Source organism: Halichoerus grypus, chromosome 5 (genome assembly GCF_964656455.1).
Source record: "Halichoerus grypus chromosome 5, mHalGry1.hap1.1, whole genome shotgun sequence".
NCBI classification, from domain to species: Eukaryota; Metazoa; Chordata; class Mammalia; order Carnivora; family Phocidae; genus Halichoerus; species Halichoerus grypus.
In genome coordinates, this window is record NC_135716.1 from 112,219,002 (window position 1) to 112,234,607 (window position 15,606).

The 15,606-nt window shown below is 42.7% G+C and overlaps 1 protein-coding gene across 6 annotated transcripts in view; it reads left to right on the forward strand.

Annotated features, from left to right (window-relative positions):
- TGFBR3 (transforming growth factor beta receptor 3) overlaps positions 1–15,606 on the forward strand; it is a 197,995-nt gene that overhangs the window by 65,949 nt on the left and 116,440 nt on the right. The window lies entirely within an intron of this gene.

The window sequence follows — 15,606 nt, forward strand, 5'->3', positions numbered from 1 at the left end:
TAATGGAGAAAAATGAGTAGAAAGAAAGAAAAATAGATGTTTTGATAATCTTTGTCAAATATTTTTCCAAAGACCAGCCTCAGATTTAAAGTATTATGCAGATGTAGGCTTTGGCCTCCAGTAGTTTTCTGATAGGAATTCAGCCTCGAGTTGAACTTTCAAATCGGTTCTTTTCCTTTTTTCTTTTTAATTACTAAGTGACCAATCTGTTGTAGTTTGTTGATCTATTTTCTCCTCTTACTCTCCTTCTGCTGCTTTCTGCATGACCTGCTGTTTGTTCTGGAATGCTGGGCATGCACATGTAGAGTTAGGGTTGCCTGCCTCTGTCTTAACCGGGAATGGAGAAAATCTGACCCAATATGTCAATTTATAAGTTTAATTGGACTTGAAGGGGTTCTAATGCATAGTTATTTTCTCACCGTTCCTACTTCTAAAGCCCCCGTCCCTTTACATAATTAATACTTGCATTTCCACTGTGGAGGCTTCTCCACTCCATTGTCTTTCTTAGTCTTCTTTAGGGGAGGGTCTTTTAGGATGGGTCTTGCCACAGGCAGTTTCTTTCCTTGCCATCCGATTTTATAATAAAGCCATGAAAGTCCAAGCATTTTTGTTAGGCAGTTCTAATTAATCAGTCTCTTCTATAGGTATCTTGCTTTTAAGCTTGTAGAATTCTTTGCTATCCATTACGTTAGTTTGCTTTGGCAGCATCGGCAGGGTTAGCCCTCGTTTACAGGTGGCCCAGATCAAGCAGCTTGTTACTGGCAGAGCTGAGACTAGAACCTGGGGCTTCTATCCCCAAGATAAGCCTTCTTTCCTCTTTGTTCTTAAGGTCTGTTATTGTATGTTGTGAGCTGCTTTTTTAAAGAGAGAGGGGAGGCCTGTGAGGAGAAAGGATATTCTTTTCTACTGATTTTTTATATATTTATTGGTAATATTTTTATGTTTTTATAGGGCTTCCTGATTGAATAAAAAAAACAACTTTCAAATGCATGATCTCAGTTCTTTCATAATAACCCTGGGGGTTAGCCAGGATAAGTATTACCCCTATTTTGAAGATGAGAAAACTGAGGCTCAGGGAAGGGTTATGTTTTTAGTGCATTTGGAGCCATGACCTGGACAGGGTTGGATTAAGACTAAAGTGAATGAAAATTACATGTGGACTTTTCCTTTCTGTAACATGCATGGAGCCCCTGTTAAGTGTCATTTGCTGTGTGGGGTGTCATGGACTCAAAAATAACCTGTTTTTAAATTGGTATAGTAGAAGGTTCTTAGAGTTGGGTGGAGGGGTGCTTGGGGTTAACTTTGTTTAAGGAAATAATTTTTCTAGTATGGAGGAGGTGGTAAATTTGGAAGACTTTATGTTACAGAACTGCATCCAGATGTGTGTTTACTTTTGTGAGTGCCTGTTTTATTTGCTGGTTTATTCATTCCTATGCATTAGGATAGAAAAATAAATACAGTTCTGTTTTGGTTCCCTGAAATAGTTTTTATATTTTCTGGAATTTCCTCACTTATTGTCTTTAATATTCCAGAGTTTTATTATGACTCATTTGAGCCATGCAATAATAGAATTAGTAGGTGTAGGCCCGTGTGAAGAGGCTCATTAAGTAATTTGAGGAAAATTATTTTTGAAGCCTGTAAATGTTCATTTTTTCTTGGTCTCGAGATGTGTTTCATGGGTGTCAGCTCTGCATGTTCTTGTATGTTTTGGATGGGAGAGAGTGAAAAGTTAAGAGTTAAAAGAGCACAGTTTAATTTTTCTCTTTGGCTCAAATATGTAGTTTTACCATAAACTACTGAAAGTTTCCTGTTCTTGTTTAATAAAAAAGTGCACTTCCATTCATTGTTTCCATGCAACTTCCTATGCTTTTTACAGTAAAAAAGGTCAAAATTTAGGATAAATTATGAGTTATCTCTGGGGCAAAGAAACACTATTTCATTCCAGAAAAGAGCTTTAAAACGTGAGCCTCTGAGTCTCTTAAACTCCTCAGTATCTGTCTTTTTTTTTTTTTAAAACATAATCATGGTTTGCAAAGAGGGCAATCTGACCCATATTTCCAACTAACATCAGAAGGCAGGGAAGATTCCGTGTCATGACTTGGTTTTAGAAAGCCGCCGATAATATCAATAGAGGGGCTTTTTGGTGGCTTTGTGTGTTTTCTTTTGTGACATGGCACTGTCCCGCATGCAGCCTGCCCTCCGCTGTACTGTACACAATGGATCATTTGTACTGACCCAAAACAGGGACTACTGGTAGCAGTGTCCGATCGCAGGGACACTGTCCTCTAGGACTGGTGGCGGAGTGAAGATGGGAAGGAATAGTGATTACAAGTTCCGTTGAAGAACTCTAGTGTAGAAGAATGTGCAGATGATGCTAAAATTGTAATTAACCTGGGACGTGCAGGTTAATATCTGTTCATCCTGAAAAATAAAGAGTATACACACACGCACACACAGGAGACCTAGTCATATATTTGCTTTCTCCTCCTCTTGAAAAGATAGTATTTCTAAAATGCTTGAAGCCCCAGAGTGATAGAAGATTAGGGCCTTTAGCACAGTTTTTGTGTGAACTAAATTCCCAGCAGTTCACCCTTAGTGCATATGCTTCACTTTCTTTGATGGCTTGCCATTCAAGTTAGATCAGTGTGGACAGTGTCACTAATATTGTTGCTAATATTGTCATACAGTGTCACTTTTATAGCAGGTTTGTGCATCCGTCGCACATGAAGGAAACCAAAACATTTGGTGAGTTCCAAGGAAGATAGCCGTCAGAAGTCCATAGAGGTTACTCTGTAGGTGGGATGGCCCTCATCCAAGCTGCTGACTTAGAATTGAGTGTGAAAGATGACATGTGATGGGCTTGGAGCAGAGAGGCAGACCTGCAGCCAGTGTAGAAAAACAGAAGTATAAAAAGTATAGGCAGAAGGGGACGCCTGGGTGGCTCAGTTGGGTAAGCGTCTGCCTTCGGCTCAGGTCATGATCCCTGGGTCCCGGGATCGAGTCCCACATCAGGCTCCTTGCTTGGCGGGGAGCCTGCTTCTCCCTCTCCCTCTCCCCCTGCTTGTGCTTGCACTCTCTCTGACAAATAAATAAAATCTTAAAAAAAAAAGTATGGGCAGAAGTATAAAACACAAATATGGGACCATTTGCTGTAGAGACAAAAACTGAAATACCATACCGAAGTTTAATAAGTTGTAATTACTATTCATAATGATGACCTCCAAGTCCTCAAAAAAAAAAAAAAAAAATTAGTGATATTCAGGATGCTGAGAATATTTAGGGTGGCCAGGAAATAATTATGTATGTAGTACCTTTTAGGTAGATTTCCCATAAAAATGACTTAAGTCTCTTTCTTGAAAGGAGGCAAGCCTTACTTATTTGGAAGATTTGCTTATGTGGTATATATCTCGTTACCAGTCAGTGCTGAATAAATGAAGCCTTTATTGTATGGTGGTACGGTGGTTCTTTGGGCCAGATGAAGTAAGGGGGTGGGGGAGGGGAAGGGAATATGATATTAAATACCAGGCAAAGGAATTAATTATTACTTTAAATAATAGATTAAGGGCTCCTGGGTGGCTTAGTTGGTTAGGCGACTGCCTTCGGCTCAGGTCATGATCCTGGAGTCCCAGGATTGAGTCCCACGTCGGGCTCCCTGCTCAGCAGGGGGTCTGCTTCTCCCTCTGGCCCTCTTCCGTCTCATGCTCTCTGTCTCTCATTCTCTCTCTCTCAAATAAATAAATAAAATCTTTAAAAAAAAATAAGTAATGGATTAAGCTTTGGAACATTTTTCTGGGCAAATCTTGAAACAAAGTCCTTTCTGTTTTAGGAATTGGCATGCAAAGGATTACATTTTCAAATTGACCATTTGAAAGTATTAGAGCTTGTCTCCATGTGAGAAAAGGTGAATTCCCTGTGGCAGAGTGGTTTCCGAAGTTTCACTTGGGAGGAAAAGAGAGGAGCTAGTTGATCCAGAGTGGAAAAACACCGAAGAAAAGTTTCCCCCCAAATAACACACAGATTTCCGAAAAACAGAAATTGCTTTGATTAAATGTGACAAACTTAAAAAAAAAAGTTAAGCTTTGAAACATCCTATGACACATCTGTTTTGAAAGGTTGCTTTGTCAGATACAGATGTGTGTTTGACAGCACTTTAACTGTGTGTAGTTTTGTCATGAGCATGCTTAGTAGATGTGGTTTCTGAACAGGTATCTCATTTACCTCAGCTTTAAATTTTGGGGGGAGTTTATTAAACAGCAGTACAATAATTTCTTATATTTGTCTTTAGGTTAAATACAGTTTGATTGAATCAAACCCCTCCCTTCTAGCCTAGTGTTAAACTGATAACTCCATTTAGATTTTATCTTTTCAGAAGTTGCTTATGGACCCAGCATAGCAAAATCTAAAACTTTTTTTTTTTTAAAGTAATCTCCACACCCAACGTGGGACTCAAACCCACAACCCCGAGATCAAGAGTCACACGCTCTGCTGACTGAGCCATCCAGGTGCCCCCAAAATCAGAAACTTTGGGCTAATTGAATGGCTTGTTTTTAAAAAGCAAGATCGGGGCACCTGGGTGGCTCAGTCATTAAGCGTCTGCCTTCGGCTCAGGTCATGATCCCAGGGTTCTGGGATCGAGCCCCTGCGGGAAGCCTGCTTCTCCCTCCCCCACAATTTACTATAGTCTGTTAAGTGTGCAATAGGATTATGTTTTTAAAAAAACAATATACATACCTTAATGTAAAAATATTGCTAAAAAATGCTAGCCATCACCTGAACTTTCCATGAGTCATAATCACTGATCACAAATCACTGTAACAAATATAATAATGAAAAAGTTTGAAATGTTGCAAGAATTACCAAAATGTGACACAGAGACACGAAGAGAGCAAATCCTGTTGGAAAAATGCTGCTGATAGACTTGCTCAACGCAGGGTTGCCACAAACCTTGAATTTATAAAAAAAAACAGTATCTGTGAAGCACAATAACACAAAGAGCCATGTAATGAAATATGCCATAGAACTCCCTTCGCCCTGTGGGTGACAGTGAGGACACTGATCTACATGGAACCCAGTTTCCTGTAAGCTCTAATATTCTGTGATTCCTAATGCAAAAGGAGGTTGAGATAGATTTAAAAGTTTTTTTTTTTTTTAGGACACGTGCCATAGCTGGAGAGATGGTAATAATAATCATAGTCATATGGTAATAAAAATGAGTTAATCCTAAGACTTAACTGTCTTATGGGGCAGATACTGTGATTATCCCCAATGTGTAGATGAAGAATCAAAGACGTGGAGTGGTTAAGTAACTGCCCCAGGTTACAAAGCTAAAGTGTGGCAGGGCTGAGATATAAACCTGGGACAGTTGGCTTCATGGTCTGTAGAGAATTAGGGTTTTGGTTGTTTGAGGAATTCTTCACCCAACAAGTATTTGTGTGCACCTGCCACATGCCAGGCACCGTGCCAGGCTCCAGCATAGATAGAGGATAAGCACAAGAAACATGCATGGTCCTTGCCCTCATGTGGTTTCCAGCTAAGTAGAAGACATAAGACATATGCCCAAATTAATGAATGGCACACAGACAAATGCCCAAATAGATTTATAACTAAAAACTGATATTGGCTATAAAGGAAAAGTATAATAGGTATAACAGGTTTATGGAGTCTGTTAATTTAATCAGGAAAATGTGGCTCTGAGCCAGGGCTACTTAGCTGGGCACCACCCTCCTCTTCCCTGGTCTGCACCTAGCGGTCTTACCAATGGTGCCACTTGATTGACCCATAACTGTTGCAGACTCTGGAAACACCAGCTCCATAGATTCTCCTGAACCTTTTCACTTCACGGTGAAAGAAGTAACAGCACACCAGTTGTTCATAGATTTCTCTACAAACCGTCAGCTCTGTTTCCCTCTTAACAGAAACACTTGAGCAGTGAGCTGCCTAGCTTGAAGAGGAAGGAATATGGTTTATTATTGTAATTGAGTTTGATGTATACATTGATGCTTGATCATTTGGCATTCATGTTAAACATTTCCTTCATGCCTTTAACAACCAATTGTTGAATGCCTTGATTATATATAAAATCCTTAAAGTCAGTGTATTTTATTTAGTTCGTGGCCCAGTTTGTACACATGGCTGTAATTAGTATTATTTTACATGGCCAGAACAAAAGTTGGTAGATTTTTCTTTTTAATCTCTTGTGTCCTATCTATAATCAGGACTAGTGGTTACAGGCTTTGATTCAACTCCAGCAGTTGTGGATTTCTCCTTCCATCCTTCCTGACCATACCCCCACTTACAGCTTCTTGTCTTGCCACTTACCCAGACCCTGAACCCCAGCCCTAACTGAGGGCTCACCAGTCCCAGAGAATGCTCACAGTAGCATGTTGTACCTCTGTGTTTCTTTGCACATCCTTACCTCTGTTTCCTCCCATCTTTTTCTTTCTTTATCATCAGATAATCAGTTTGCTAGAGGTAAAAAGAAAATCAGGTTAGCGACTCTCTTAGGTTTAAGCTGAGGTCTGACTGATGAACGGGTTTGGTGAATGTCCTCCCTCAGGGTTAATGCGGGGCAGCTTTCTAGCGCTGCGAGTCTCACTTTGTCAGAAAGTACTGCATTGGTAGGAATCAAATTATAATTTTTATTGGTTACATGACTAAATTGTGTTTAATATTTTGAATCCAGATCAATTAAGTATGTTTTTTTTAAATAGAGAAGTAGACTTTCTCAGCCTCACACAAGAGAAAACAGATTCCATTTTCTTCCATCCTTCCAATCTTCAGATTTGTTCTTGGTCTCAGTGCTGAGCCATTTGTTATGGCAATAACATCCCATAATTTCTATCCATAAATTCTGATCTCCCCATAAATGAATACTGAAGGGGAGCCAGTGTCCCCTTTATTCCTAGCTTCCTTTAGATCTCGTCAGAAGAGGAACATCTTTTCATCTTCTAGATTGAAAGTAAACAAGAAGAAAGTCAGCCAAGATGATGCCAGATTACTCTCTGGATTTTGGAAATTCCCTGGAGGCAGAAACATGGACTCTTCTCACCTTTGGGAATTGTACTTCTAGAATTTGCTCAGAGAACAGGAATTTTTACTCTAATATTGCACATAGTTTTATTTTAAATCTTTCCATTGCAATCCCTAGAAATAATTTTTGGGGAGTAGTGGCTAGGAAGTAGTATAAGAACATCTTATCATAGATATTTTATTAATCACTCTAAAAACTCATAAAGAAAACATTTTTTTCAACGGAGAAAATTTTTTCATTCATTTATTTCTCTTCCCCTCAGGGGACTTTATGTCTCTAATAGTACTTGAAATTTGTAAAGCATTGGCATGTAGAGTGTCTCATGATCTATGAGCTTCTCATAAAGTAAGAGAGAAAGAGATTATGGGAAGCTTAAGGACAAGGTTAAGCAACCAGTAAGTGGCAGATCTGGATTTAAAATGGTGGCTGTCATATTTCCTGGTCCCGTGCTCCTCCGGTAACCACCTGATACAGGACTCTTCTCTTGCTGTGCCTAGTGGTGACTTCTGGGACATACTTCCTCTGCTGCCTGTTCTCTTCAGATTATAAAAAACACGAGAAAACCCCACTTCCTCAGAGAGCAGCATGAGTCCCCTCTGATACTCTTGGTTGTGTGTGATATCTTGCTTAGATGGAAGAGTGAGTGCCCTTTATAACCTGGCACTTCCCAACACTTTGAGAATTTAAATTCTTAAAGATGCCCTCCTATTGTTTCTTTCTGAACTTTTAAAAACATAACTTGAACACAGGAAATTCTTCAGTATGGTTGCACCATGATTTGAACACAACAATATACAAATATGCATTGGCTTTTGGCCCAACAAGTTGGCAGTTGACTTCTTGGAAGAGGGTTGGTTTGTCAAGAGGAAGGTCTGGATTTAGGTATTCACTTGGAGGATGAAACTATGATAAGACATGTCTAAGGAGTTGTGCTGTAGAAAAATCTGGCTGTTTTTTTCCCTGAGAAACACGCATTACAGGTTTTAGAATACTAGAAACTCTTCTGCTTGTCTCTTTCCTACCAGGGATAAGCTTTTGCCTTAAACCAAGTTTTATTGTTGAAAAATCTAGGTGGGACTTTGGTAGAAGGGCCCCCTTTGGATTTTAATGGTGATGAGTTCCACAGTTCCATCCCCAAGGGGCTGTATCTCCACAGTGTTGTAATTGGAGACGGTATCAACACCAGCATATGTTGTGTATGCTGCAGGCACTCTTCAGCTCAGGCCTTCCAGGTGTTCTTTCCTGGAGCTTTGCTTTTGCATCATATCCTGGCGTTTGTCACATTCCCTTCCATGACGCTCACTTAGAGCCAGGCTGTACTATTGGCTGAGAAATCATCTTGGGTGCCCTTTCCTACAGATTCTTGCATCCCGTGGGGGTAGAAGGAATTTTCAGCTCAGGGGCAGAATAGATCCTGCAGTGCCCGGGCGTACAATCTGTGGGAGTTTGTCCCTCTTCACAGCTGACAGCATTGCAGAATTCCCCGTGGGACAATAACAGAAACCCTTATTAGCCAATGGTGTTGTTGGAATAAAATCTCCCCACTGCAGTGTCTTGGTCCCAGGCTATAATGTTACCCCTCGATTCCCTCTGCATCTCTACCACTTTTATTGCAGCTGAACACACGCTCCTCATTAGTACCCTGGGTGATATGGGGAATCTGTGTGCTGGAAATTATGTGCAATAGGTACCAGATGTTTATGTCAACTTGGTATGCATTGGTATTTAAAATGCTTAAGGATCACATTTATTAAATGTGAAAATTACTTATTGTTCCTTCCCCCAAACAGTCAGTCCCCCAGCCCCAATATTTTACTCCTTGCGTAAGGTGTGATATTAATTTCTTTGGGGACAGATTAAATTTAAAGTGTGTTCAGCAAATGCATCTGTTCCCAGATGCTTCGTCTGCATTCTCTCAAGCCTTAGGGCTGGCCTGCAGCCAGTGTGGATGTGGGGGTTCTCTAACAGATCGGAATGCTGTGTTGTAGCTAAAGGACATAATGAAAGGGTGAGTCCATTTGCATTTTTTTCTTTAAGTGGAACGGGGAATTTAGACATTGATGTGATAGCCAGATCGTAGGAACATTTCCCATGTGTTCAGATAAGCAAACATGAGTGAAAAAGAGGAAGATGACATTTGGTAAAATGAGAAATGAGCTTGTGCTTTCTCATTGAGTTTATGAAGCCTTTTAAATCACCCAAAAGGTTGCGAGTGTGAACCAAGCAGTTTATCAAACAGGAGTTAATGTGTATGTTTGACCGGTAAGTCTGTTTGTTCATGAAGCCCTGAGGTGAAGGCCGGGAAAAGGCACGGTGGAAGCCCTCGGTGACTTACCCCCGGGAGAGCTCAGACCTGGCGTCTAGGAGACCAGGTTCGAATCCCACCCTGCCCCCTACTGGTGGTGACCTCTGGCAAGTAACGTAGCCTCTAGGAGTCCCAGTTTCCACCACTTTAAAATGGGGTTTTTAACCTGTCTTTACAGCAGTGTTATGAGGATTAGAAACAATATGTGCACAGTGTGTGGCCCAGAGAAGGTGCATGATAACCATACTCGTGAAGAATTAAACCCTGGCTCCTCACAGGAGGTGGAGGCCTAGGGTGTCACCAGATGCTCCACAGTGTTGCCCCAGGTGGCCCAGCTGCTGAACAGTGGGCCTTGCTTTGTGAAGGAGGCCACTTGGTCTGGGCCACCTGGAGAGTTTCTCACCGCAGGGTTGACTCAAATCTGTGCTATCTTCAGGTCAATGTTTTTAGTCAATAGAAGTAGCATCTTGCAGGCGAATAGGGGCCATGGGTGCATCCTGGTGGCTGAGGAGGGTATACTGAGAAGGAAAAACAGAGTCTGACTTCAGGGTAGGAAAGAGGACATGCAAACAAAACACAATGCCCAGCAGGATTTGGGGGAGATCAAATTGCTTGTGTAGCCAGCAGAGAAGGATAAACTCAGCTCACGCTTTCCGACCAAGGGAATGTTAGACTTTGGGAATTACCCCCAAAGAATCCTGGACAGGGCATGTACTAGATGCTTAGGATAAACAGAAGTATCCAGGTGGGGACGCAACAGTGAGAAATGTCTCTGGAGGTGAACCTGTGTGTTACTGTCAAGAAGCACTTTATCGAGATAGGCACCCAGCTCTGTGGCTGCAGCGTTTTACTTACAGTGGAAATAATATCTGTTCTATCCACGTTACAGAGTTTCTGTGAGGCTTCAGATAAAGTATCTGTAAAATGCCCCCCCTTTTTTTTTTGGTAAAATGCCTTTTAATTGTGAAGAACGGTGCCAGGTGAACACGAGTGTGTGTTTATGGCACTGTTGCCTTCAGCTGGCGTTTCTTTCCCTATCGTTTGTGCCCGGATTGAGCCTTCCTGTGGTCAAGTAACTTCTGCTATGCTGCATAGCATCATCACAGAGCACGCTGCTCACTCGCCTCTCGACTGTGGGGAAGGGATTGCTCAGGGAAGGATGTGCTGTGGGTTTCCAGTGGTGGCCACAAGAGAAACTCCCAGCCTTCGGAGGCTGTCAGTGAGAGCCTACACGGGCAGCTCCAGAGCTCACAGTTCACCACAGAAGTGAGCAGATGAGTCAGACAGGGTTTCGGAACATGTTTTCCTGGTTTCCAAGCCTCTGCGGAGATGAGGTGCTGCATCTGGGCCCTGTGGTGGCCGCCTTGCTAGCTTAGGCTTGTGTGGTAGAGCCTGGCGGTGGGTCACACTCCTCCCAGGTGGAAGCTTTGCTCACTGGATGTGGCTCTGGCATTGCGTGAACAGCCTGCAGTTGAAACCGCTCGGAGGCCAGTGGGGAGGGCCGGGAGGCCAGTACATAGAGGCAGGCTGTGGCTTCAGGAGGGGGTCGGCAAGGCCTGGGCCTGACGCAGAGGAGGCAGGAGGCTGGGGGCTTGCTGATGGCAGAGGGAAGTCGTGTGCCACCTGAAGGGAAGGGCCTTGCCAGCCGAGGGTTTGGGAGGCGAGGACAAAAACAAGTTTGTGGTTCCTGCCTGCTGTGACATTTGAGGGTGGGGAAGCCCCCACTGGGACTTGATTCTTAGCAACTCAAAATGCCACCTCCCTCATCTCATGATTGATATTTTTTTCCCCCCTTTAATACAAGATTGAAGTTTTGGCTACTGGGTAAAGAGTGAAAGGAAGAACTCTGGGATAGAGTCTCCTATTTGTATGAAATCCTTTGAGCATTGAGCATCTCGTGGTTCTTTCCCTTTGCTCTCCCTCCCCTTCCCTCACTAATATTTGAGTGTATACTGGGTGCTCGACATTATGCTGGGATGAGAGATACAGCAATAAACAGAATGATAGGGTTCCATTCTTCTGTGGTGTTTGCAGTCTTTGGGTGTATGTAGACATAAACAAATCATTGCACAAATAATTATATAAGTATAACCGCATGAAGTGCAATGAAGAGAAATGAAGAGTACCATGAGAGTATTAAAAAGTGTATGTCTAATGTAAGAGAAGTAAGAGGAGCTTTCTTGAGAGATCTGAAGAATGAGTAGGAATTTGCCACACCAAGGCAGGGGAAAGGAACAGGAATGATGGGAAAGTCTTCCTGGAGGACACCTTGTATGTGAAGTCTCTGGTGCGAAGAAGGTTGGCATTTTTGATGAAGTAAAATAAAGGTAGATTAAGCTACAAGTGTCAGAAAACCCAAAATAATATTGGCTTGAATAAAAGTTACACGTGTTCCATATAAAAAGAAGCAGTCCAGAGCTGATCCAGTGGCTCCATGTTCATCAAGGACCCAGGCAACTTCTGTCTTACTGCTTTGTCCCAGTCAGCATGTTGTTTCCATTTTATGGCCCAGGATGTCTGCTCTGGCCCTACCCAGCACATCTGTATTCCAGTTAACAGGAAGGAGGAAAGGACAGAAGAACATAGCTCCTTTCCTTCATAAGAAACCTCCTAGAAATTACATGTATCACCTCTGGCTATAGCTTACTAACCAGAATTTGGTCACATGGCCATACCTAGCTACACATTAGCTAGGACTTCCAGTACAGTGTTGACAAGGAGTGGTAAGAGGGGACATCCTTGCCTTATTCCTGATGTTAATGAGAAAGCTTCTAGTTTCTCACCATTAAGTATGATGTTAGCTATAGGGTTGTTGTTGGCTTTTTTTTTTTTTTTACATGCTCTTTATCCAGTTGAGGAAGTTCCTGTCCTTAGTTTGCTCAGAGTTTTTATCAAGAATGACTGTTAGATTTTGTCACACGCTTTTTCTGCATCTGTTGATATGAGCATGTGACTTTTTTCTTCTGATTTTTCTTCTTCAGCCAGTTGATGAGATGGATTACATCAATTGATTTTCAGATGTTATGTATCTGGGATAAATCTACTTGGTTGCAGTGTATAGTTCTTTTTTACATTGTTGGATTCAATTTGCTATTATTTTGTTGAGGATTTTTACATCTGTGTTCATGAGAGATACCGGTCTATAGTTTTCTTGCAATATCTTTGTCTGGTTTTGGTGTTAGGGTAATGCTGACCTCATACAATGAGTTAGGAGGTATTTCCTCTGCTCCTGTTTTCTGAGAGAGATTGTAGAGAATTGGTATAATTTCTTCCTTAAATGTCCAATATGTTTTTATGAAAATTTCACCATACAGAGATGTGAGCCCCGGAGATAGGTGTCAGTCTCAGTCCTTGGGTGACTGGGCAACCTTAAAGCACTTACTTAAGTGCCTTGAACTTATTTTCCTTTTCTTTAAAATAGGGATAATACCACTTCCTTATAATGGTGTCCAAGGTTGTATAGACCTAGCACTGCCTAGCCTATAGTGAGCACTTAATAAATAGGAGCAGTTTGTTTTAATTTTTTACTACACCAGAGTGACATTGTATGTTGAATTGTTGAAGGCACCATTTCTTATATACCTTTGGAGGATAAGGGTGGATAATTCCTAATTTCTTTTCTTTTTTTTTTTTCAGATTTTATTTATTTATTTGACAGAGACACAGCGAGAGAGGGAATACAAGCGGGGGGTGGGGGGTGGTGGGAGAGGGAGAAGCTGGCTTCCAAATGAGCAGGGAGCCTGATGCGGGGCTCGATCTCAGGACCCTGGACCATGACCCGAGCCGAAGGCAGACGCTTAACGACTGAGCCACCCAGGCGCTCCTCTTTTCTTTCTTGCTTTCTTGGCTTTAAGGATAGCTTAATCATATTTTGTAGCTTTTTTTTTTTTTAAACTTGGTGGCAAAAAATTCATTAAGGAACCTCAAAAACTACTACTCTGGTGTGTCTGAGGGTCAGAGATACTCTATATGGAGTGTGTTTAAACATTGACCCCAGTGGGTCTCTCTAAAGTGCAGTTATCCAATCACTTGATCAGAGTGTGCCCTGTGCATTGCTTTCTTTTTTCTTTGACCTTGGGCTGATTCGTATAACACATAGCTGGAACTGTAGCCCATTAAGTGGGATTTGCCTTGCCCTGGACTCTGGCAGGACAGAAACCATAGGTTCTAAGGTGAGGATTGCTAGTCCTCAGTGCTGGGGGTGTCCCCTCTCTGGTTCCCTCCCACTTTGGGAAATACCTTATCCTCTGATTTGTTGCCAGTGAGTTTTTGCTCTAACCCCAGTGTGGAGATGAGCAGTGTGGTGATTTAAGAAAGATCCTGATGGGTAATGGTGGTGTTGCAAGGAGGAGGGCAAGTCAAGCAGATTGCAGATATGTTCTGGGTGGAACCACAGGCCAGGTGGAGCTTTGCACATGCATACAAAAATGGAGGTGAAAAGTTTTTTTTTTTTTTAATTTTTTGTGTAATCTCTACACCCAGCATGGGGCTCAAACTCATAACCCCAGGGGTGACTGGGTGGTTTAGTCAGTTAACTGTCTGCCTTTGGCTCAGGTCATGATCCCAGGATCCTCAGCAGGGTATCTGTTTCTCCTTCTTTCTCTACCCCTCCTCCCACTCATGCTCTGTCTTGTGCTTGCTCTCTCTCTCTCTCTCTCTCTCAATAAATAAATAAAAATCTTAAAAAAAAAAAAAACCAACCAAACTCACGACCCCAAGATCAAGAGTCAGATGCTCTACTGACTGAGCCAGCCAGGTGCCCCTTTTTAGGTTTCTATTTAAATTCCAGTTAGTTAACATGCACTGTAGTATTCGTTTCAGGTGTACAGTATCGTGATTCAGCCCTTCCATGCATCACCAGGCGCTCATGACAAGTACACTCCTTAATCCCCATCACCTACTTCACCCATCCCCCCACCCTGAAAAGCATTTTTATTTGCGCTTAATTTGTGATAATGGCACATCTGTGGCAGGAAGGTGTGAAACCAGTTCCCCAGAGTTGAGTAGGAGTAGGAGACTCCGGGGCTGTGGGGTATGAAATACAGCAGGCGTCCCACTGCGGTTGGGGAGGCCAGAGGGGAAACAGTGGGGGAGCACCTGCTCATCCTGTTTGCCGTACCCGGGGACTTGAGGAATCAGATGTCCAGTACCTCCTGCCTTCTGCCACTGTGACATCTTCCTTCACCACCTCTGTTTCTCAGAAAGCAGCTGGGCACAGTTCGGCAGCACAGAGAGCAGTAGTGATTATTTGAGAAGGTACATACTTCATTTCAGACCAGATAACTTTTATCAGCCTCGATAATTTCCGTGAGTTCTGAAATAGACTTGGCACACCAGGCAGGGTGTCTGCTTATAGTCTAGCAGTGGGGGTGCAGGATTGCCTGGTTCTGAACTGCATTTGCATTTTACACTGGGCCTATGGTCCTGGAGAGTACTTTTAATATGTAGAAGTCAGGAAGAACTAATTGGAGTGTGTTCAGGTCTTTCATTGGGTTCCATTTGGAAGGCTGTGGTTTAGAGGACGCTGTATGTTCAAGTCCCAGTCTCCCCAGGTATCAAATGGAGACAACACCAAACTTGCAGAGGCGTATCGCGGTTCCTCCTTCTTCTTGGATGTCCCTCTCTATCTATCCAGCCAGTGTGCAATGAGGCCCAAGTGGGGTTGTACCTCATATCATTGTAGCAATCTATTTCCCCTATTCGCTCCCTACAGCCAAATCCAAGTCCCCAGAATGGTGCCCTAATCACCAATCAGGGAGGGAACAATTTATTTTAAAGCTCAGTGATTCATTTCACAAATATTTTTTGGGCATCTCGTACACGCCAGGTGCTGTGATGGGTGCTGAGGATACAAAGATGAGTAACCCACCGCCCGGGAGGTCACACTGGACTAGCAGAGACAGATGGATATACACTGGTGGTTACAGTGTAGAAATTGCAGAGATGGGTGGAGAAATTATGTGAGGTTGGAGGAAGAGTACCTCTCTTGGCTTGGGGTGTTTGTTGTGGGGCAGAGTTAGAGTGGAAGAGGAATTTGGGTAAAGGAAACAAGCTTGAATAAAGACGTGGAGTGAAGACACATCATGGTATCTTTGGAGAAGGCAGTTGGGGTTGCTGGAGTGAGGTGGGGTGAGGCTGGAGAGAGAGGAAGGGGCTGATCAAGAAAGACCTTGTGTGCCTGGTTAGGGAGCTTGGGCTCTATTCACAGGCCAGCAGTCCTTAAGGGACAGGACATGCCGGCAGAGATGGGAGGGGCAGGCGTTCGCATTGG